At 43.0% G+C, this 23,293-nt stretch overlaps 1 protein-coding gene and 1 non-coding gene across 3 annotated transcripts in view; both read right to left on the bottom strand.

The window, feature by feature from the left end:
• gpc6a (glypican 6a) overlaps window positions 1-23,293 on the bottom strand; it is a 1,457,751-nt gene that overhangs the window by 1,075,514 nt on the left and 358,944 nt on the right. The window lies entirely within an intron of this gene.
• On the bottom strand, window positions 3,251-3,450 carry LOC144500188 (U2 spliceosomal RNA). Its single transcript, XR_013498956.1, has one exon. It is a non-coding gene; the product is annotated as a U2 spliceosomal RNA (small nuclear RNA).

Below are 23,293 nucleotides of genomic sequence, written 5' to 3'. Positions count from 1 at the left end.
AAAGCAATTGTGAACTGAACTTTCTAAGCAAACCAGTTAATCAGTATATCTCACATCTAAAGTGTCATCGCAGTCAAATCATCATTTAGTTTTCGTAACTATCTTAGGTCCCTGGATGGGCGGCATGGTGGCACTGTGGTTAGTACTGCTGCCTCACAGCGCCAGGAACCTGGGACTCGGGTGGCTGTCAGCTTGGAGTTTGCACATTCTCCCCGTGTCTGCATGGGTTTCCTCCGGCTGCTCAGGTTTCCTCTCACTCCAAAGGTGTGTGGGTTAGGTGGGTTGGACATGCTAAATTGTCCCTTAGAGTCAGGCCATTAACAGGGCAAATATATAGGATTAAGAGGATAAGGCCTGGGGGCAGGCTCAATGGGCCGAATGGCCTCCTCCTGCACTATAGGGATTCTATGATTCGACGGTTGCGAGTTACTGCCATGAGTCGTCTTGTGACTGAACTGCCAATTCTAAGCCACACATCTTCGAGCACATGGGGACAGATGTCACAAAGGAGTGGAATCTGGAGAGCAGGATTTGCTTACTTTTTTTTCCTCTGTTGCTGCTCTACCTCATCATCATTGTCATTCAAAGTTTGATGAAACTGGATGGAAGAGTTGTCAGCATTTTGAATGACTGGTAGCATGTTCCTCTTGGTAATTAATGTTACTGTGCTTCATGGAGAGCTTCAGAGTGTCTTTGAAGGGTTTTCTTTGTCCTCAGAGCCTGAATATTTTAGATGGCTGGGTCTCCCTTCCTGACTAAAAATTGAGACTGGGCAGGAAATGTGTCTGAGGCCTTGCCTACTCCAGCGTAAAATTGTTGCATGTTCAGGGCAGGCGGGAATCAGAGAGAATCACTTTCTTTAATTTAATTCTCCAACCACGCCCCCCCCCCCCCCACCCACTGGCCTAAAAACTCACCACTAGGGGAGCATGAAATTCTAGCTTTGTGAGGAACACTAGTATTTGTCTGACTGTCCTGCCAATGAATCTGGAGGACGCAGTAAAGTCATTGCTGGTGGAATTTCTCCAGGGCTCTTCTATGTCACTGATCCACACGGCAGTAAAGAGTATGCTGACAACTGCTCTGTACACTAGGACTTTCGCTGACTTACAAAGGTCTTTGCTGTCAAAAACTCACTGCCATAGTTTGTAGAAGGCTGAACTGGAGCAGCTGTTTAGGTGTTAGACCATCTTGTTAATGGTGGCCTTTTGAGAGAAGTAGCTGCCAAGAAGTGGGAAGTACTCAACATGATCCAGAGTCTCCCCTTCAACATGTATGGGAGGTGGATTATTTGGCTGACCAGGTCTGGTTGATATGTTTTGGTAATAGTCAAGGACAGACTAAGTCTCTTGTATGCAAAGTTAAAGAGATTGAGAGTGGCTTGCAAATCTGATGCAGATTGGGCAAAGTCATCTGCAAACTGTAGATCATGTATACCTATGGCAGTTAGTTTAATTCTGGCACAGAGGCAACTGGTTAAAGAGTTTCCCACACAGACGGTATTTAATACTGACACCAGATGAGCACCTTATCTTTTAATATGGTGAACAGCCACTATCAAGTAGATTGTAAATAACATGGGGATTATCACACAGCCTTGCTTGACGCTGGTTCAGATTATGAAACTATCTATTTCAGATCTCTTATAGTCACATCATCATGAAGTAATGACAGGCTTGTGATGGAGTTTCTCAAACTTCCAAATCTTTGGGGCACAATCCATAGAGTCTCACACCTGCTTCTATTTTCTATGTATGTTACTATGTTTCTATGTATTTACTGACTCTAATGATTTGGTCAATGAATGCAATGAAGAGTTCCATCCACATTTGAATGAAAGTGTGAAAGAAGCACGATTACATTTGTTTTGTCATCGACATTCATTCTTTTGAGAGGTTCCTTCTCTATTATTGAAGGAAGCTGTCGTGTGGGACACTCCAAGGTCTTGAAACTCCAGCATTCATTCCTCCATTCTCAGCATTTTCTATGATTTGTCTAGCATCAAAGAATATGATTGAGGTTCTTCTTGAAGGCCTAATGCCACTGTGTGTGGAATTTTCCATTCTGGGACTAAGACCCATGGTGGGGGTGGGAACGAGGAGAGTTTCCCACTGCTGAGGCCAGTGGGAATTTGCACCATATTGCATGATGCTGGTCTAACTAATTACGCAGTTGAGGGTATCCGATGTGTTGCATGGCGGGGCAGTGACTGGCTCACACCCGATCATCATATTGGGGAGCTATATTCAAAAGGTACCCGGACATCAACTTATACACCATTGAAGGAGAAGATCCAACCTCTGGAAGCTCGAAGATCCACCTCCTGGAAGCTGGAAGATCCACTTTGTAGATGCAGCACTCACCTAGTGCTACATGTGGTTTCCAGGGTCCCGGTTGCTGGAGGCTACCACCTTCCTTTCCAATCTCTGTGAGCTGCCCCAGGCCTTCTTGTTAATAAGTGCGACACTTGCATGCCACTTTGGTCCAGACATGTTCTGGACTGGCATGAAAGCCCGGATAATTATAAATGTTTCAGGCTAGGCCTTCATCTGCATCTCATTAACGAGATGGGAGTAAAAATGGTTTCACACCAAGTTCAAAGGAATGGCAATCCACCATGACAGTTGGGAGCACATCTTCCTGCCGTCACTTTAGCCGTCTTTTTGGATCCTGCTGCTTTACCCCTGCTCCCTGCCCATGATTAAACCTACTACGAGCAGGTGTGCTGGCTGGTTAATTCTACCTCATGTCTCTGGAGCAGTTAATGGGGCCGGAAGGGGCAGTGTTAAGCTGTATAATGCTATTTTAATTCATTCAAATCATGGAAATCAGGTTCACGCCCAAAAAGAGCATGAAGCTGATTACGTTACTGGTGGGGGTGGGAGTGGTGGGGATGGGGGTTGGGAGTGGTGGTGGGGGGGGGGGGGGGAGAGATCTCACACGGAGGTCTCACCACCACAATTCCTATCATGGTCCTCTTATGAGATGTAGTAGCCATAGCAGGATTTGCCCGTGTGAGTGGGCCCATAGAATCACATCCCACGTGTTATAAATGACAGGGCATTAAAGATGTAACTTTCTAGAGGTTTGCTAAATGGTCCAAATTTTTTATTTTTAAAAATTTCTTTTAATACTTTTCCAATTCAATCAAATCAAGTCCAATTCAGAGTCTCAACAAGTTGAGACATTTCCGATCCAAGCTGACAAGACAGGGTATGCAACCCTTACCCTGTCTTGGGCCTGATCTACATGCGCCAAGCTGGTTGGAGGAGGGGGAGGATTCCTCCTCCAAAGCTTGATCTCATTTGCATCTTAGCCAAAAGGCCGAGATGTCGCTTTTAAAAATTGCTTCATATGAATATGAAGCTTAAATGTAACCCAATGACCTCAACCAAGTGCAGCATCTGATCCATACTACACTTGATCTTAGCCAAAAGGCCGAGAAGCGATATGGTCCAAATATATTAGTGACCATCCATACAAAGGTTTTGTTCAATACAATGCTTGTATTCAGTCTGGTACTTACTTACCGTGTCCTCATTTCAGTGTAACTGGCTTTAGAATATCTTCCAAAATCCTCCACTGATTACATTTTTGTGGCGAGCCTTTGTATAAACATGGATCATTCATCTCCTTGTCTAAATAAATGTCATATATGATATGAATTCTTCCTTCAGTAATTTGCTAAATTAATTTTTTTTTCTTTTTTAACATAACACAGCTGTACGTCTCATTTGCTTATTTGATAAATGGCTCTTTAGTTAAACTGTAATGACTGACAGGATCTCAGTTTTCACTTATATTTATTGCTTTATTTAACGTAAGGCTATCCATTAAAGTCCAGCATGAACCAAATTTAGACAGTGAAAACTTCTATGGCACAGAATGTGATCTTTAAAATTGTACAGTGATGTATACAACAACGCAATTGTGGCATACATTATCCAGGAAAACCATTGGACTTGCTTTCAACACCACCCACCATTCCACACCCCCCCTCCTCCCCATTCATCTCTCTCTCTCTCTCTCTCTCCCCCCCCCCTCCCCCCCACCATTCCACACCCCCCCTCCTCCCCATTCATCTCTCTCTCTCTCTCTCTCTCTCCCCCCCCCCCCAAGGGGCAGAGCCTTAAAATATCAAAATTGGCTACCCCAATCCAAACAAACTCCCTTGCTGCTCACTTACGTATAGAAATCAGGCCAAGGCATGTGTTTCCACAAAAGGCCAATGGCAATCTAAGGAATATTAACATACCAAAGCAAAGGTCTAATAACATCATCAGGGGAGGTGAAAAAACATATTAGGGAAGTGAAGAGGAATTATGAGAACAGACTGGCAGCCAACATAAAGGGGAATCCCAAAGTTATGTAAATAAAGGGTGGTAAAAGGAAGAGTAGGGCCGACTAGGGACCTAAAAGGGAATTTATACAGAGAGACTGGGGGCAAGACTGTTTTCATCAAGGAAATAGATGTTGCCCTGGGCATGATAATAGATGAGGAAACACTGTTCCTAGAAGGATTCAAAGTTGTGAAGGAGGAAATGTTGAATAGATCATTGATTGATACTGAAATTAGACAAGGCACCGGGACCGAATGAGATGCATCCAAGGGCAATAAAGGAAGTGAGAATAGAAATTGTAGGGACATCTTCCAGTCTTCTCTAGATTCAGGAGAGGTGTCAAGAGGACTGGAGAATTGAAAATGTTAGGTCCTTGTCCAAACCGGTGGTAAGGATAGCCCCAGCAATTATAGGCCAGTTAGTTTAACATCAGTGATGGGCAAACTACTAGAAACAATTATTGGGGAGAGAATTACTCACATGAAAAAATGTGGTGTTAATTAGGAAAGGCTAACATGGATTTCGACAGGGGAAACATGTTTCACTAATTTGCAGGAGTTTTTTTGAGGAGGTAACAGAGAGTGGGTTGATAAAGGTAATGCTGTTGATGTGGTGTACATGGACTTTCAGAAGGCATTTGATACAGTGCCACACAACAGACTTGTGAGAAAAGTTTTAGCTTATTGAATAAAAGGGACAGTAGTAATGTAGATATAAATTGGTGAACAATAGGAAGCCAACAGTAATGCTCAATGGGTTGTAAGAAGGTTCGTAGTGGTGTTCCCCAGGGTTCGGTATTGCGATCCTTGCTTTTCTTGAAATATATTAATGATCCAGATCTTGGCGTGCAAGTAACAATTTCAAAGTTTGTGGATGACATAAAACTTGGAAGTCTCAAACTGTGAGAGGACAGTGCAAAACTTCAAAAGTTGGTGGAGTAGGCAGATAGGTGAAGTTTAATACAGAAAAGTGAGGTGATGCATTTTGGTAGGAAGAACATGGAGACACAGTTTAAAATAAGGGGTAAAATTCTTAATGGGGTACAAGAGCAGAGGGACCTGGGTGAATATGTGCATTGATCATTAAATGTGGGAGGACAGGTAGCGAGACAGGGCAGGGACAAGGGCGGCAGTGGCACTGTGGTTAGCACTGCTGTATCACAGCTCCAGGGACCTGGGTTCAATTCCGGCCTTGGGTGACTGTGTGTAGAGTTTGCATGTCTCCCCTCTGTCTGCGTGGGTTTTCCTCTGGGTGCTCCAGTTTCCTCCCACGGTCTTTCTATGTTTCTATGGCCTAAAATGTAGGGATATGTTCGGCACAACTTGTGGGGCCAAAGGGCCTGTTTTGTGCTGTAGTTTTTCTATGTTTCTAGTCCAAAGATTGCAGGTTAGGTGGTTTGGCCATGTTATATAATCCCTTAGTGTCCCAATATATGTAGGTTAGGGGGATTACCAGGGTAAATATGTGGGGTTATGAGGATAAAGTGGGAAGTGGGCCTGGGTAAGATGCTCTGTCAAAGAGTTGGTGTAGACTTGACGGGCTGAATGAACTCCCTCTGCACTGTAGGGATTCAACGAGAGCAGTTAATAAAGTATATAGTATTCTGGGCTTTATTAATAGCGGCAAGGAGATTATGCTAAATTTATAACAAGACACTCATTAGGCATCAGCTGGAATATTGTGCACAGTTCTGGGCCGCACAGTAGGAAAGATGGGAATGCATTGGCGAAAGTGCAGAAGAGACTTACAAAAATAGTCCCAGGGTGAGAAACTTTACCCATGAAGATAGTTTGGAGAAATTGGGACTGTTCTCCTTGGAGAGAAGGCGGCTGAGGGGTGGCACGGTGGCACACTGGTTTCCACTGCTGAGTCACAGCGCCAAGGACCCAGGTTCAATTCCGGCCTTGGGTGATTGTGTGGAGTTTGCACTTTCTCCCTGTGTCTGCATGGGTTTACTCCAGGTGCTCCGGTTTCCTCCCTCAGTCCAGAGATATGCGGGTTAGGTTGATTGGCCATGCTAAATTGACCCCAGTGTCAGGGGGGTTAGCAGGGTAAATGAGGGTTAGGGGAAAAAGGCCTGGGTGGGATTGTGATCGGTACAGACTCAATGGGCCCAAATGGTCTCCTTCTGTACTGTAGTGACTGTATGTTTCTATTTGATTGAGATGTTTAAAATCATGAGGAAGCTAGACAGAGTAGATAGGGAGAAACTGTTCCTGCTCGTAAAAGGATCAAGAATGAGAGGGCACAGATTTAAAGTGATTTGCAAAAGAAGCAAATGTGGTGTGAGAAAAAACATTTTCACATAATGGGTGGTTTGGAGTGCACCCAAGTGCCATTAATTGCCACTGTCTGCAAGTGTGGTGGAGGCAGGTTCAATCAAGACATTCAAGATGGTAGTCAATGGTTACTTGAATTTTAAAAATTTAAAAGTTTATTTATTAGTATCACAAGAAGGCTTACATTAACACTGCAATGAAGTTACCGTGAAGATCCCCTAATCGCCACATTCCAGTGCCTGTTCGGGTACACTGAGGGAGAATTTAGCATGGCCAATGCACCTAACCAGAATAGAAACAATGTGCATGGGCACAGGGAAAAGATAGGGGAGCAGCACTAGTCATAATGCTCACTTGGAGCGTCAGTGCAGACACAATGGGCCAAATGGTCTCCTTCTGCACTGTAACAATTCTCTGATCAACTTAAATTTAAACAGTAAAATGAGGGGGAGGCCTGAGCTGTGATTTGGGATTCCCTAAAGCTAACTGAAGGTGAGAGTTGCCTGCTCTCCAAGATACATTTTTTTTTCTTTCATAGAATGTGCGTGTTGCGAGGTCAACTTTGTTATCCATGCCTGGTGCCTTGCGAAGACAGTGGTAAGCTGCCTTCTTGAATCACAGTGCTGTTAGGAAGTGAGTTACAGGATTTTGATCCAGTGATATTGAAGGAACAATGATATACTTTCAAGTCAGAATGGTATGTGCCTTGGAAGGGAACTTAAATGTGGTGGTATCCCCATGTATATATTGAGCTTGTCCTTCTAAGTGACAATAATTCTCGGGTTTGAATGCGCTGAGTTACTCACTGCAGAATTCCCAGCCTCTGGCTTGTTCTTGTAGTTATAGTATTCATATGGTTGGTCCCTGTTCAGTTTCTGGTCAATGTGACTTCCAGGATTTTGATAGTGGGGGATTCTATGGTAGTAATGTCGTTGAACATCAAAGGGAGAAGGTTAGATTCTTTTTCATTGGCGATGGAGATGGTCATTGCCTGACACTTGTGTAGTGTGAATACTACTTGCCATGTTCAGCCCAAGCCTGAATGTTGTCCAGGTCTTGGTGCATATGAACATGAACTGCTTCAGTATCTGAGGAGCAGCGAATTGTCCTGAACATTGTGAAATAATCAGCAAAGATCCTGCTTCAGACATTATGAGAGAGTGTTGGGTCATTGAGGAAGCTGAAGGTGGTTGGGCCTAGGGCACTCTTTGTTAACCAGAAGGAGCAGGAGTGAATAACAACACATTTTCCCACATCATACTCCATTTGCAACCTTTGTGCCCACTCGTAATCTTTTTATGTCCTTTTGCAGCTTCTTCTGTCTGCTCCTCAGAGCTTACTTTCCAACCCAGCTGTGTATCATCAACAATCTTCATAGAATCATAGAAACCCTACAGTACAGAAAGAGGCCATTCGGCCCATCGAGTCTGCACCGACCACAATCCCACCCAGGCCCTACCCCCACATCCCTACATATTTTACCCGCTAATCTACGCATCCCAGGACACTAAGGGGCAATTTTAGCATGGCCAATCAACCTAACCCGCACATCTTTGGACTGTGGGAGGAAACCGGAGCACCCGGAGGAAACCCACGCAGACACGAGGAGAATGTGCAAACTCCACACAGACAGTGACCCGAGCCGGGATTCGAACCCAGGTCCCTGGAGCTGTGAAGCAGCAGTGCTAACCACTGTGCTACCGTGCCGCCCAATCTTGGCGATATTACACTCAGTGCCTTCATCTAGGTTATTATAATTGGAAATAGCTGAGGCCCCAGCATTGATCCTTGCTTCACCACATTAGCAACAGCCTACAACCTGAAAATGACCTGTGTATTCCAACTCTATAATCCTCCCTTTAATCAATCCTCTGCTTCTGTTAAAATATTACCCCAACCTGATGGGCCCTTATCGAATTCTACAACATTTCACATGGCACCCCAGAACGTCTTTGAAAATCCAAACATACTACATCTATTGGTTTTTCCCATCTCGAGCCTACTCATTATATCCTTAACAAAGGCTGAGGTAGACTTGTCAAATGTAATTTCCCTTCGACAAAACCATGTTGACGTTCGCGAGGTGTGTTTTAGTTTTCTAAATTGTTCCCACTTCCTTTATTCCAATATTTTTTCTAACTACTTATGTCAGGTTAGCTGGCCTGCAGTTCCATGTTTTCTCTCTGCCTCCTTATATAGCGGGATTAATTTGCTACCTTCCCATACACTGGGACTGTTCCAGAATATAAAGAATTTTGGAAAATTAAAATCAGTGTAGTACTGTATGTAAAATTATCTCTTTGATGCATATCCCTCAGGTTTTCCTAATTTGCAGGTCTTATTTTAGTTCCAAATTTTCCAAACAGCACTTCCTAGTAAATTATTCCGCTTCCTTTCCAGCAAACATCCTACTTTCCATGTTGTACCTGAACACTATATAAAAATGATAGTGCACAAAGTGATTTTGTGGTTTGTTTTGCTAATGTTAAGATTAAACTGTTACAAGAAGAATGTGCAAATGGACAGATTTCCCTCAAATTGGACTGTGTGTTCCAACTGAAATAGGCCAACAGTGCACTCAGGGATAATAACAGGTTTCTCCTTCCAAATTCCAGTAGGATTGTCATCTACAGTGCTTAAGACTCTATTTTGGAATTATTTTGCCGTCAAAGCCTGTTTTGTAATTTGAAACTGTTTTCCTGAGAAGTTAAAAAGCTTTTATTCCCAGTGCTGAATGTTTTATTCATCTCCTGTGTGAAATCACTTGCATTTGACACTAATCCTTTGGTTAGTCGAATAGGCCAAGCCGCAGAGCCTCTCTGTACGTCAGACAATCAATTTCACTTATATAGCTTGGATCTCAACCACTTGTCTAGCTAAGATTTGCACCAAGTCGAAAGATACTGATTTTTTTTTTCTGTCCTGGAATCTTTATCTGGTTATTAGTAAAAGCTTATAAATACACACTGCTTAGACATAAAAAAGGGTCCAAATTAATTTTCAATATTTATTATTTTCAGTTAAAAGTTCCAAGAAACTGACTTTTCATACAGAAAAGGCTGGTCTCCAAACTCCCAAAAACACTTAGAAACTTTGCAACATGACTGCATGAATCCCAAACAATGAGATGAGAGTGACAGCCTTTAGCATCAAGGCAGTGTTGAGCCGAGGGTGGTATCAAGGAGCCCTTGCAAAATTGAAGTCAATGGAATCATTGAAAAAACTCTTCACTGGTTGGAAGATGGTTGTGATTGATAAAAGTTAACAATCTCAGCCCTAGGACATTGCTGCAGGAGTTCCTCAGAGTAGTACTAGGCCCAACCACTTTCAGGTGTTTTATCAATCACCTTCCCTTTATTGTAAGGTCAGAAACAGTAATTTGAACATGATTACACAATATTCAGTGCAATTCACCACATGCAATCCTCAGACACTAATGTAGTCTGTGTTCATCTGCAGCAAGTCCTGGACAATGTCGAGGCTTGTGCTGATAAGTGGCAAATATCATTTGTGCCTCACAAGTGCCAAGTAAAGACCATCTCCAGAAAGAGAGAATCTAACCATCTCCCTTTGACATTCAATGGCATTACCATCGCTGAACGTCTGACCATCAACATCCTGGGAGTTATCAGAAACTTAACTGGACCAAGCACAAATCCTGTGGCTAGAAGATTGTGCATCAGAGGCTGAGAATTCTGTAGCAAGTAACTTGCTTCCTGACTCCCCAAAACATGTCTACCATTTTGCAAGGTGGAAGTCAGGTGTGCTATGGAGTACTTTCCAATGCCTGGATGAGTGCAGCTACACAACACTCAAGAAGCTTGTAACCATCCAGGATAAAGCAGCCCGATTAATTGGCACCCATCCACCTTCAACATTCACTCTCTCCATCACTGGTGCATCATGGCAGCAATGTGTATCATGCAGCAATTCACCAAGTATCCTCTGAAGGCAAACCCACGACCTTAGGACAAGGGCAGCAGGTGCATGGGAACACCAACACCTGAAAGTTCTCCTCCAAACCAAATACCATCCTGACTTGGAAATATATGATTGTTTCTTCACTGTCATTGGGTTAGAAACCTGGAACTCCTTTCTTAACAGTACTATGGATGTACCTTTACCAATGAACTGCAGTGGTTCAAGAAGGTAGCTCACCACCATCTTCTCAAAGGCAATTAGGAATGGAGAACGAATGTTAGCTTTGCCAGTGACACTCACTTTCCATGAATGAATATTAAAAGATGGGGGTGGAATCCCATGTGATGAGTCCGGTGGCAGGGAGGATATTTAATCAGACAGGAGCGTGCAGGTGGGGACCTTGCCACTTTCCCACCTCCAACCTGTGGATTCGCTTCCTAACCTGCCACTAATTCAGGTTATTAAATGCATAATAAATGCCCATTAAAAGGACTCATCCCATTGGCGCTGTTGTTATGTCAGCTGTAGGCAGCTGGCTCGATATGCTGGAGCATGATATGTGAACCACTGATTGTGAGCTCCAGGGAGATAACATAGAATTGTTACGGCACAGAAGAAGCAATGCAGCCCACCATGTAAGCACCAGCTGAAAACAAATATCCTCAGATCATCCACTATTTCCTCCTGGCTTCCTTCAACAGCCAAGGATATAATCCATCCAGCCCTGGTGATTTAGGCATCTTCAAGGACGTCAACCCCTTGAGTATTTCCTCTTTCTCCATGCTTATTGTATCTAATATTTCGTAATTCCTCCTCTAACTAGAATATCTGTATCATCTCTCTCCTTTGTGAAGACAAAGTACTCATAGTAGCTGTATCCAGTCACAAGCAATAGAAACAGGAGTAGGCCACCATGCCCTTCAAGCCTGCCCCGCCACTCAATATGATCATGGCTGACCTATCCTCGGCCTCAACTCCTTCTCTGTGCCATTTCACCATAGCCCTCTATTCCTTGATCTATCAAATATTTATTCACCTCCACTTAAAATACTTCTAATATCCAGCTTCCACCACCCTTTGGGGGCAGAGAAGTCCAGAAGTCCAAAAATCACCTTTTGCCAGATCATCTCTCAGCTTCGTAAAATCTGTCTTTCTCTAATTTAGAATCTTTACTCCTGTTCTATCTTTGTCCTTTCCATAATGATGCTAAATCTAACCTATATTGTGGTCACTGTCTCCAAGATGGTCCCTCACTGCTACCTCATCCACTTGCTCAGCTTCATTTCCGAAGATTTAATCTAGAGTTACACTCCCTCTCATCGAGCTTGTTATGTGCTGGCTACAAAGGTTCTCTTGAATGAAGTTCAAGCATTTTGTGCTCTCTGTGCCCTTCAACTGTTCGTATCCGAGCACTCAGAAATGTGCTGACAGATTTGCTCTTCTATTTCCCTCTCATTATTTGGAGGTTTATAGTACATTCCTATTAGTATGGTTGCCCCTTTTCTATTTCTGAACTCATTGCATATGGCCTCATTTGATGGTTAATTTTATATATCATCCCTCCTCACAGCTGTAATTGATAACACCACCCCCCCCCCACCTTTTTGAGCCCCCTCTCTACCCTGTCTCATCCTCGTTCAAAAGCATTCATGGCCTGATCAAAGGACCTGGCATAAGGAAGGAGAAACCATGGGGAGCCAGCTCCTGCTCTTGCTGCTGAACCCCCTCCTGCTCTGAGACCCTCACCTCACAACACCCTTCTCGCATCATTCACTGCTGGCCTGGGACCAGGAGCGATCCTAGGCTCAGACAGGTGTTGTACCTGCAGCAGCTACTGGTTCCCAGGGATGCTATGTTGAATAAAGTTGCTGGCCTCTAACTGATCAACAGCTCTTATGGGTGGGTATTCAGCCTCTGGGATTCTTCATCCTGCTGCTGGCCTGTCAAGTGCCTGAATGGAACCAGATGTGGTGGGCGGCCTTCCCGAAAATAGGCAACACAGGCTCTCGCCAGCTGGACTGAGACCCACTCACCTCCACAAGATTCCATCCAGGGTGTCTAATGACTGTATCTGGGCACATATTGTAAACTTGAGATAGCTTTAAATGAGACTTTATACTGGAACTCAGTTCAAACTGATTTTCAAGATCTAGCAATATCAGAAAAAGAGCAATTTTCCTGGTAACTTGCCCCTCATTCCTCCCTCAACCAACACCAAAATAAAAACAACATAACTTATCATTCATCTCATTGATCTTTATGAGACCTTATGTATGTAAAGTGGTTGCTTGGCACATGCCTATACAACAGTTACTGGACTCAAAAATTATTGTTGAGATGTTTCTGAAATAAGACAAAATACCACATCAAGGCAAGTCTCCTTTGTTGTCTTATTCTTGTTAAATAATCTATAATGACTGTTGGAAATAAACACAGTCTAATCAGTTAATCATTTGGATTTGCCAAAATGTCTAATTGGCGCAGACATCATAGAAAAGGCACTATTACGAATAAAGAACTGCCAACATGTTGCCACAAAACTGCCATCTGGAATAGGCAACTGCCACGAATCATCCAATCAAATGACTCAAAATATTTTGCCAATTTCTTTTGCATATTACTTTTTGACTACAAATATTATTTAAAAGAATTACATATTTTTGATGAAATTTCTAAATGTTCAAATATATTTGTGTATTCTTCAAAGAATCTGCAACAAATTTCCTACAATCAGGGATACCCTTCTTGAAAAATCTAACTTTTAGACTATTTCAGAGTTCATGTTGTTTGCTTAGGGTATCAATTTTTTCCCCAAACTTTTAAGGATGATCGTCAGCAGTTTCCAGTTTGTGACAATTAGAAGTTTCCATTTTATACCTGGAAAGACATCCGGCAAGAATTGAGGGAATATGGTCAGTTAATGTCAGGCCAATGTTTGCCAATGTCTTCTAATCAGCTCACTTGATAAATGACAATAAGGAATGTTTTTTTCCCCACAAAGAGAACACTTCTAATCTTCTCGTAATTTTTTGTTGTTCCCCTCTTGAAGTTTTTGACTCTTGGCTGTGATATGACGGCCCAAAGCAAACATTCATTCAGTTAACTCAGCACAGATTAGAAATTGAGCTTGAGCTCTACCCTGCCTGTATCACTTTGCTACTCACTGGCTAAACTCATTGGCACATCAGGGAGGCCTTATAGCAATTCATGTCACCAGATAAATTTGTTTCTGCTTAAGCTATCTGCTTGGTAGCTACAGCAACAAAGTCATTCTCCATTGGAGCTGAGAGGAAATTGCACCCAAGGGATAGAAAAGGGATAATATCAACAGTAATCCTATTCATCACCTTCTGACAGCAGATCAGATAAAGCTGTTATCTCCTCATGTAAATCATACTGCGCTGAGTGCAAGTATAATAGTTACAGTGACATGCATCAGAATGTATCACCACAATGCTACAAGTATGATTCCAATGTAGTGGTGCTCACCCCAAATTCAAAAATCACACAGACAGGTATTGTGAACCCTGTAAGACTGAATGGAGAAATGCAAAATTAAGTGGAGCCTTTACAAAATATTCAACCAAACCGGACCTAAAGTAGCATCAGCATTGATTCGGAATACATTCGCAACAATGAACAAACAAAATTCTGTTTACATCAGATACTGTTGGATTCCACGGACTGTTGGCATAGAGTTGCTGATGGACAGATAGAATTTGTTGCTACGCAACAGTACTGCTTGCTGCAATAAATATCTAGGTATTAAACATTTTCAGAACTCTAGTGGCTTTGAATTCAACTTAAATCCAATTGGGGAAATATGGCACTCAATGATAGATTGGCCTTTACAGAGTACAAACTGCACACAGGGTAGAGTTTGAGAAGGTGTAAGTCTTAAAATTACTAACTCAACAAAGCAGGGGTTAAAATAATTTTTCTTTTGAGGGTTCCAATCTTTGACATTTTCTCAAGGGCTACATTTTGATTGTCAGGAGTCCTTTTTCATTCTCACTAACTCTTTCTCAGGTGGCAAAATCACATAATAACATTACCTTCATAGCTTTGTTGACTTTCTTTTCAAGGTTTCTTCTTTAAATAGATAGAATAGCAAAAATACCAAACAGAAACACTCATAGCAGCTCATCCAATCTTAAGGCGAGCATTAATCAGATTAAAATAGCGCGTGAACCTGGAGCAGAATTTTATGTTTCCCTGCTGGTAAGGTTGGAGGATGGTTGTAGAATTCCTCAGGTGGCCTTCCCACTGGCCTCCAGCCTAACTCCCATTCCCCCCCTTCCCCTCAAGCACACCCCCCCCCCCCCCCCCTCTACACTGAGACTCCCAGACTAATCTGAGATTGGACCCCCAGGACTAGTGATTGTTAAAATTCCCGGCCCATGTTTCAATGTTAAATTTAAGGACTTACTTTGCAAAGTCACATCCTCATTGAACAACACAATGGCTCCTTCAATAGTGGTTCAAAACCAGAACAGAGAAAACAGAGAAAGTGGATAATGGCAGTTTTGATTGAATGGAAAGTCCTCAGTACAGCCAAAATACTTATCAAAGAGTCTATATATATGTTATTAAATCTTTTGCTCCACGCGAAATTTCAAGTTGTTCACAATAATTGTGTAAAATGTGAGATTACTTATCTGAAGTGTGGTCGCAGAACTTAGGCCCAGGCATGGCACTGTAGTACCTCCTCCAACCACTGCAGCACTGTGCTTGGAGGGACTGGAGAGCTGTCGGTCAATGTGATTAGCTGACAGCTTTCCAAGGAGGGATTTCCGTCCATGTGCAGACAGAAGTTCCTGCTGCTGCCAATCAATACTCAATTGAATGCAAAATGGTAGCATGGCAGGGATGTGTCCCTTGCTGACTCTCAGAATGACAGCATTGAGTGTTGGTCATGCTAAAAAATCCAGGTCTCTATTCAGCACTTCAATACAATTCCCAATATACAGTAGTAAAACTAAGATCAGATTCATCTCAAATTCCAACAATTTGATGCAATGAAACAGGGATTAGACAGGCCTAAACAGTTTTGCTAAGCCAGTAAAAGCCAAATAAACCTACAAGATTGATCATTTCTCTTCTCAATTTACATTGCCTCCCCACCCACCACCACCACACAAAATTGAAATGCGACGGACCTTCTCTGTGTTGGTTGCTACCATTGTTCTCGGTACAGAAGGCTCCTGGGGGTCTGCTTCTGGCCTTGTTTCTGGGTCTGGCCACCTCCATCCTTTTCCTTTTAGGTTTTTTTCTCCTAGGCCTCATCCTGGTCCCAGAGGATGTCAAAAGTTCCTGTCAAATGGGTCATTGCTGAAGACAACTGCTCCAGGTCCTGCAAAGATAGGATCCTTATCGCCCACCATTGCTGCTCCACCAATCAAAGCTCCTCTCTCTGGAGGAGTAGAACGAGCAGGATGGAGAAGAACTGCCATTGGAGGAACTAGGGCAGCAACATGGGAGAAACAGAATCTGTGATTGGAGGAGAAGCTCCTCACAGATTCTGTTTGTCATGCTCACTCGGTACTCCTCCAATCAAACTGCATGCTTTCCTGCTCCCTGCATCTTCAATTGTTCAGCTCTGAACCAGAGGTGTCATAATGTACAGAATAATTGTAGGGTGTCAACTTTCTTGTATTTGTCGTCCCCCTTTTTACTTTTTCACCAGCTACTTGGTGACATTTCAGGTGCAAATTCACTGGCCACATCCCTGTGGGGTGAAGTCTGCAGGGCAGGCTTTGTGAAGACAATTATATGCCCCCCCAAGTTCAATACAAGATCAAGTTATAAAATTATTTGTTGATTTCTTAAATAGAAATTACTCTTTTTAGATGTGGCTTTACTTATGCAAGTCGCGCAAAAAATGTGATTAATTTACCACGCTAGATTCAGGGAATATCTGTCGTTAGATATTTCCATCTGTCCCGCCATGTCAAACTTTGATTCTGCCTTTGGCTCCAATGTTTCAGGAGAAATATTCCTTATCCTTCAATTTCTTTCTGGCTTTGTCTGTCTCTCTCACTCTGTATGTGTCTCACTGCATTTCGGCCTCTTCCTTTTTGTACTTCGGAAGCTGAGGCTTTTCACTGCATTTCTGTGGCATCTGTTGATTTCAGTTAATAAAACACTGGAAAAAGACCGCAGAGCTTCAAAATTTGTGGCTTTACTCAGTCAGTTTAGTACACGATCTGCAACTGTCAATCATAAAAATATTTCTCAGTCAGGAGCAACAACAATTTTCATTTATACAGAATATTTAACATAGGGAAGGGTTCCATGTTGAGGCATGGTGATAAAAGGCTGCAGGAAAGGATAAGAGAGGTGACCTTCAGTTTGACCTTGAGGAGCAGGTGAAGGAAAGGGAGGAGTGATGAGCTTAGGAAAGGATGTTCCAGAGAGTAGGAACATTGAGGGATTTAGAGACAAGGATAAACATCTTATATTTGAGATGAAGGGAATCTAATGTTGATCAGCAAGGTTGGGAGTGATAGGTGAATGGTACTAGGTGTGGAATGGAACATGAGCAGCCAAGTTTTGAATTACTTGTAGTTAGTGGACTGCATGTTAGGAAGCTAGCAAGGAGCACATTGAAATGCGTGTGGCTGGAGGCAACAATAATGGTAGTTTGGATGCCAGACAAACTCAGCGGGTCTCTGAGGAGAGAGAAACAGATAGGTTGTTAGAGCAAAACTACATAAAAATGAGATGAACAATGGAGGGAGGTATTACAGGAAAGCAGTGTGGTCACTATTTTGAGAGCTGTAGGGGGATCAAGAAGTCAAAGATGGATAATACATCAAAGTCACCAAGAATGTTGTTTGTGGCTTTTGTTAGATCATTCCTCGTGTTGCAAAGAGATTTGGAATCTGGAGAGGTGCAAATCAGAAATATGTAACTGGGAAGCAATGGAACTGGCTTCCTTGCTGGAGAGGAAAGGAACCTTGGAGATGGGGTGATTGTGAGAAGTGAAGGATCAACAGCTTGTTTTGAGACTGTGTATGATGACAATAAATTTGAAAAGGAGGGAGACTGTGCCAGATCAGAAAGAACCATTTACGATACTAGACAAGCTAGGAAGAGAATCTGGGTGATTAGTCAAATATGGTCAAAGGAGCATGAAGCAAGTTTAATGGGCAGAATGAGATATGGGAGAAACTACAAAAAGCAAGTTGTGTTCAGGGATTAAACAGCAGGAAGGCTGCATGACACAATAGTGCTGACTTATTACAAATTCGTTGCAATGCATCAAGTGGTGCCCAGGATTTGACTTGCGTATTGCTGCCACCCCAGCCTGGTTCAACAGCATGAGCTGTTAACAGGAGAAGACATTTCAAAATCATTGCAAGGAGTAGAGTTCAATGTTCCCTCTAAACTATATGAGAGCAAACAGGCTGTGTACAAATGCTCCCTTTAAGATATACAAATCATGACGGCACAGTAATCGTTAAAGAACGAACAGTGCAACAGACAACCTATGCGCAGAAAAAAATAAATTGGAGAGAACATTGTACAAACATGGGAATTTTAGCTTCTGGCTTGCAAAAATGATTTTTTAATTAATTCGCAGGACATGGGAGTCACTGGCCAATACTTATCGCCCATCCCGAGTTACCCTTGTTCAATTGAGAGTCAACCACATTGCTGTGGCTCTGGAGTCACATGTAGGTCAGACAAGATAAGGACGGCCGATTTCCTTCCCTGTAGGACATTAGTGAACCAGATGGGTTTTCCCAGCAATCGACAATGGTTTCATGGTCATCAGTAGGGTCTTAATTCCAGATTATTTTTTTTATTGAATTCAAATTCCACCATCTGCTACGGCAGAATTCGAACTGGGCTCCCAGAACATTAGCTGAGTTTCTGGGTTAATCCTCTAGCAGTAATACCACTAGGCCACTGCTTCCCCCGAGTTGCAAATGTAAAATTAAAGTTGATCAGTCAGTCGATTTGAATTACTTTCTTTCCATAACTTAATTTTCCCGTTGACATTAGGACACGTCCACATTTCTAGTTTACAGTGACAAAAGATCAGGTTTACTCTGAAAATCTAACATCTTTCTGGCACTAGTCAAACCATGGTTCTGAACAAATGACAGATGGGAACTACCACAAGTATCATCTCAATGCAAGAATTTCCTAAAGAAAATTGTCCCACTAGAAGCAGATAGATGAATGTCACCCAAACCCTACTCCTTTTTCTCATACTAGTTCATATTCATGCATTCTATGCAACTCTTCCAAAAACAGCATCACTTTCTGTATATAGGTACATGATGTGCCATTCAAATGCTGAGCAACAGCAGGAAACAGGTCTCGGTATAAACAAGGGAACAGTGGGATAGCTCGAGAGAATGTAGCATATGTTCTCTTTGAGATTATAGCAAACAACTAGCACTGTCTGGTCAGAAATACAGACTAGGGCAAATACAGTTCAGAGCTCTTTTAAATTTTTTCAAGAACAATCTCCAATTCCAAACAGCCTTGATGCACCATAGTTACATTTACATTTTCCCACTAATCATCACAATAGGCTCGCTGATGGGGATTTTCCAATGAGTGCCAAATGTTGCTGAATTATGTTGGAGTTTCGGGCTGTGTACTCATGTCCAGTAGGGAGTGGGTTGTTACTGGTCAAACTCATTATACCTAAAACTCTTTACAGCCAACAGTTGAACTACTTACATCTGTGTCTGGATTGGATCCAAACCAAAGTCTGAAAGATGAAATGGGAACATTTGAACATTGACTGCCCATCCCTTTACTCTGTTCTTTCTCATTAATTCTGATTTACAAACTTTATGTGCAGTTTTCATAAGGTTGACAATGTTCTTTAAGTATTTCCTGACCATTGATTTTATTTGAACCAGTTTGGATTTTGGCTGTGTTCCAGTGGAACACTGGAATTCAGCTGGAGCTAGATTCTACCCCAGCACAGTTGGAAGTGTTGGAAAAAACTGCTGAAGTAGTCTCAAGATACATGTATAGAGGTATTTATTTGATCAAAGTTATTGCACCAAAATAAAACCATCACATATTTCAAGCGAAAGATTCCATGAATATATAACATTTGAAACAAGTTGATAAATTGTAAAGAGACCAAATTAATCAAAAGCTCTCTTCACCAGTAAGTGCATCACACTGAAATAGACAACTTCAAAAATAAAAGGAACACAATTGACCAACTGAATAAGTTAATGATCATCATTTTGAATCATGTACTTGCATATACCATGAAGATGGAAAAGAAAAATCAATCTTAATCAAGTTAGCATCACCACCAACCATGTCGAAGAGTAAAGAGTGATTTGTCTGTATTTCTCAGAGCACTCGACATCAACAATGCCACAGTATCTCCCTGACTCTCTCCTCCTAGGTAGCCCTTCCCGCTCCCTGGCTCCTATCCACTCACCGGCCTCTCCTGTTTGCCGCTTCCCTCTCCTGCTCCCTCCTATTTGCCATTTCTAATGCTGGCCAATGCTTCCACTTGCCTCTCCTGGACCCTCGCAATGGCTTGGGAAAGGGGCCACAAGATGGAGAAAGCAAGTGAGAGGAGGTGCAAATTGGAGGTTTGGGGAGGGAACTGGCAAATGGAAGGGTCATGGAGGGAAACAGTGAGTTGGAAGGTTGGGAGAAAAGTGGGGAGTGGGAGGGTCGGAAGGAAGGTGACAAGGAGAAGGATCAGGGAGGGAAGTAGCAAGCAAGAGAGGCAGCCAGCGGGAGGGTTGGGGAGCAGAAGATGCCACTCCAAAATAGCGCTGTTGGGCTCCGTGCGAGATGACGCTTAGAACCATAGAACCATAGAAAATTACAGCTCAGAAACAGGCCTTTTGGCCCTTCTTGTCTGTGCCGAACCATTTTATGCCTAGTCCCACTGACCTGCACTTGGACCATATCCCTCCACACCCCTCTCATCCATGAACCCGTCCAAGCTAACTAGAAATCTTGATGCTAAGTGCGCATACCAACCCCATTATATCCTTGACACTACAGCAGAATGACATTAAATGAGGCAACTTAAAACAAGGTCTTACTGTAGATAAGTAAGGAGAGTAAGGGTAGTTAAAGACAAAAAGGTAACTTGCATGTGGAAATGGGAGCATGATCCTTAGTTAATATTTTTTGTCTATTTTCACAAAAGAAAAGGATAAAATAGACATTGTAGCTCAGCAGGAATGTAAAATAGTAGATGGGATAAACACAGAAAGAGACAAAGTATTAAGGTGTTTCGCATCCTCGAAAGTGGATAAATTCACTGTTCTGGATAAAATATGTCCAGGCTGCTGAGGGAAGCAAGGGAAGAAATAGTAGAGGTTTTGACGATTGTTTTTCTGTCTTCTTTGGTGGCAGGTATGATGCTGGAGAACAAGCTGATTGCTTGTAATGTTGTTTAAAAAGGAAGTAAGGGATAGCCCAAATAATGACAGGTCAGCCAACCAGTCAGCCTCAGTGGTGGGCAAATTATTGGAATAAATGTTGAGGGGCAATCTAAATCATCATACAATGTGGCACAGATTAATCACGGTCAGTCAACATGGTTTTATTAAGGGAAGGTTGTGTCTGACTAATTTGATTGACTTCTTTGTGGATGTATGAGGAGAGTCGATGAGGGTAACATGTTGATGTAATTTACTTGGATTTTGACAAGGTCCAACATGGCTCATGAGCCCCAAGGAAAAAGTGGCAAGCTGGGTCTAGAATTGGCTCAGCATCAGCAAGCAAATGGTTAATGAACAATTTTCTGACTGGAAGGTTGTTTCCAGTGGGGTTCTGCAGGACTCAGTACGGAGTCCCTTACTGCTTGTAGTATATATCAATAATTTAGACTTGCATGTAAGGGGCAGCAGTCTGAAGGTTTTATGAGGATTTGCCATAATAATAAAGGCAAAATATTGCAGATGCTGGAATCTGAAACAAAAACAGAAAATGTTGGAAAAACTCACCAAGTCTGACAGCATCTGTGGAGAGAGATTGGAAACAACATTTTGAGCCTGGATGACGCTTTGTCAGAGCTATCCCCATAACCCCTCGTATTTACCCCCTAATTCCCCTAACTTACATGTCTTGGGGCACTGAGGAGCAATTTAGCATGGCCAATCCACCTAACCTGCACATCTTTGTGCTGTGCGAAGAAACAGGAGCACCAAGGGAAACCCACGCAGACACGGGGAGAATGTGCAAACTCCACACAGACAGTCACCCAAGGCTGGAATTGAACCTGGGCCCCTGGCCCTGTGAAGCAGCAATGCTAACCATTCTGCCATTGTGTCGCCCCCACAAGAAAGACTTAGCAAAAGTGAATAGATGGTAGAAGATAAAATAAACTACCGGGTGATCTCTTGCTGCCTAAAAAAATCTCCTGATAAAGGGATGAAGTAAGCACAGAACTTGTTTGAAGAGGATTTGTTCTGTTCAGACACCACAGTAACTCTGCAGCAATACAATTCTGCAGTCATGTATGCCTTAAAGACAGATGTAAGTGATTCTATTATTCAATACCACATAACAATAATGTAATATAACACGGATAGGTGCAGCGCGCAATGCGCTTATCTGTAGACATACATTCAACAGAATCTGATTAACTTCATGTTTTCCAAAAGTACCATTGGGCAAAAAGAATTGTTACCTTAAATTCAAGAGACAGTTATAACTGAATGAATAGAGAATAAGGTCTTCTGAGATTACAGTACAGAATCACTTCAAAACTAAATTTATCTGAGTTGTCAGATACATGAATGGAATGTGCTACAATGCGTAGAACTCTGCAGCTAAGACATGAACTTAGACTGTCCTTTCTGAAACCCCTGATGCCACACCCTCGACTGACGCACACATTCCCTCAAAACATAACGTTTGATCTAAGATCTAACACTCGAATTCTACATCTGCCATTTTCCACTCATTTTTAACCGCTGTAGACCAAACCATAACACATCTGTTGCTCAAATGTTTAGCTCTCCTATTTTTATTTTTTTAAACAAAAGTGAGATGCTGCAATGCAAGAATAGCATTGGCTGTGCACCTTTACATAAATGTGATCATTATTGAGTTTGTGAGTCTTTACCACTATTCCAGTACAAAATGCTCTTGTCAACTTGAGGCGGAGGGGGGAGGGGGGAGGGGGAGAGAGAGAGAGAGAGGAGGGACTCTCCCAGCCCACGGGGCGGGGGGAGAGGAGGGACTCTCCCAGCCCATGGGGCGGGGGGGGGGTGGTGGGGAGAGAGAGGAGGGACTCTCCCAGCCCACAGGGCGGGGGAGGGGTGGGGAGAGAGAGGAGGGATTCTCCCAGCCCACGGGGTGGGGGGAGGGGGGGGGGGAGAGAGAGAGGAGGGACTCTCCCAGCCTGCAGAGCTGCTTTGCCCTGGCAGCACAGTGGGCCAAAACAAATGAGCGGAGAGTGTATAGAAGTCTTCTGCTGGGTGCCATGGCCTCCACATGTCTCTGGTTCTGGCGTCATCAGCTCTGCACCAGATATCGGCACGGAGTTACTTTAAATATTTAAATTCAAATTTCAATGTGATTAGCTGACCCAGGAATGAAATCTCTGGGTCTGCTAGCCTCTCTCCTCCTCCCTCTCGCCAGGAGCGTTTCACTCCAGCAGGGTTACAACAACTCCCCACTAACAGAGAGCTGGCGGCCCAATCCTGCTGGAGTGTAGGCGGGCCATGGGGGGGCCCCCAGGAGGTCAGGGGTAAGGGGGTGCCCCTGGGCATTGCCAGACTGGCCCCCTGGTAC

The sequence above is a fragment of the Mustelus asterias genome, chromosome 10 (assembly GCF_964213995.1).
Source record: "Mustelus asterias chromosome 10, sMusAst1.hap1.1, whole genome shotgun sequence".
Taxonomy (NCBI): Eukaryota; Metazoa; Chordata; class Chondrichthyes; order Carcharhiniformes; family Triakidae; genus Mustelus; species Mustelus asterias.
Note: the sequence above shows the minus strand (reverse complement) of the source record. Positions and strands in the feature narration are given on the sequence as shown.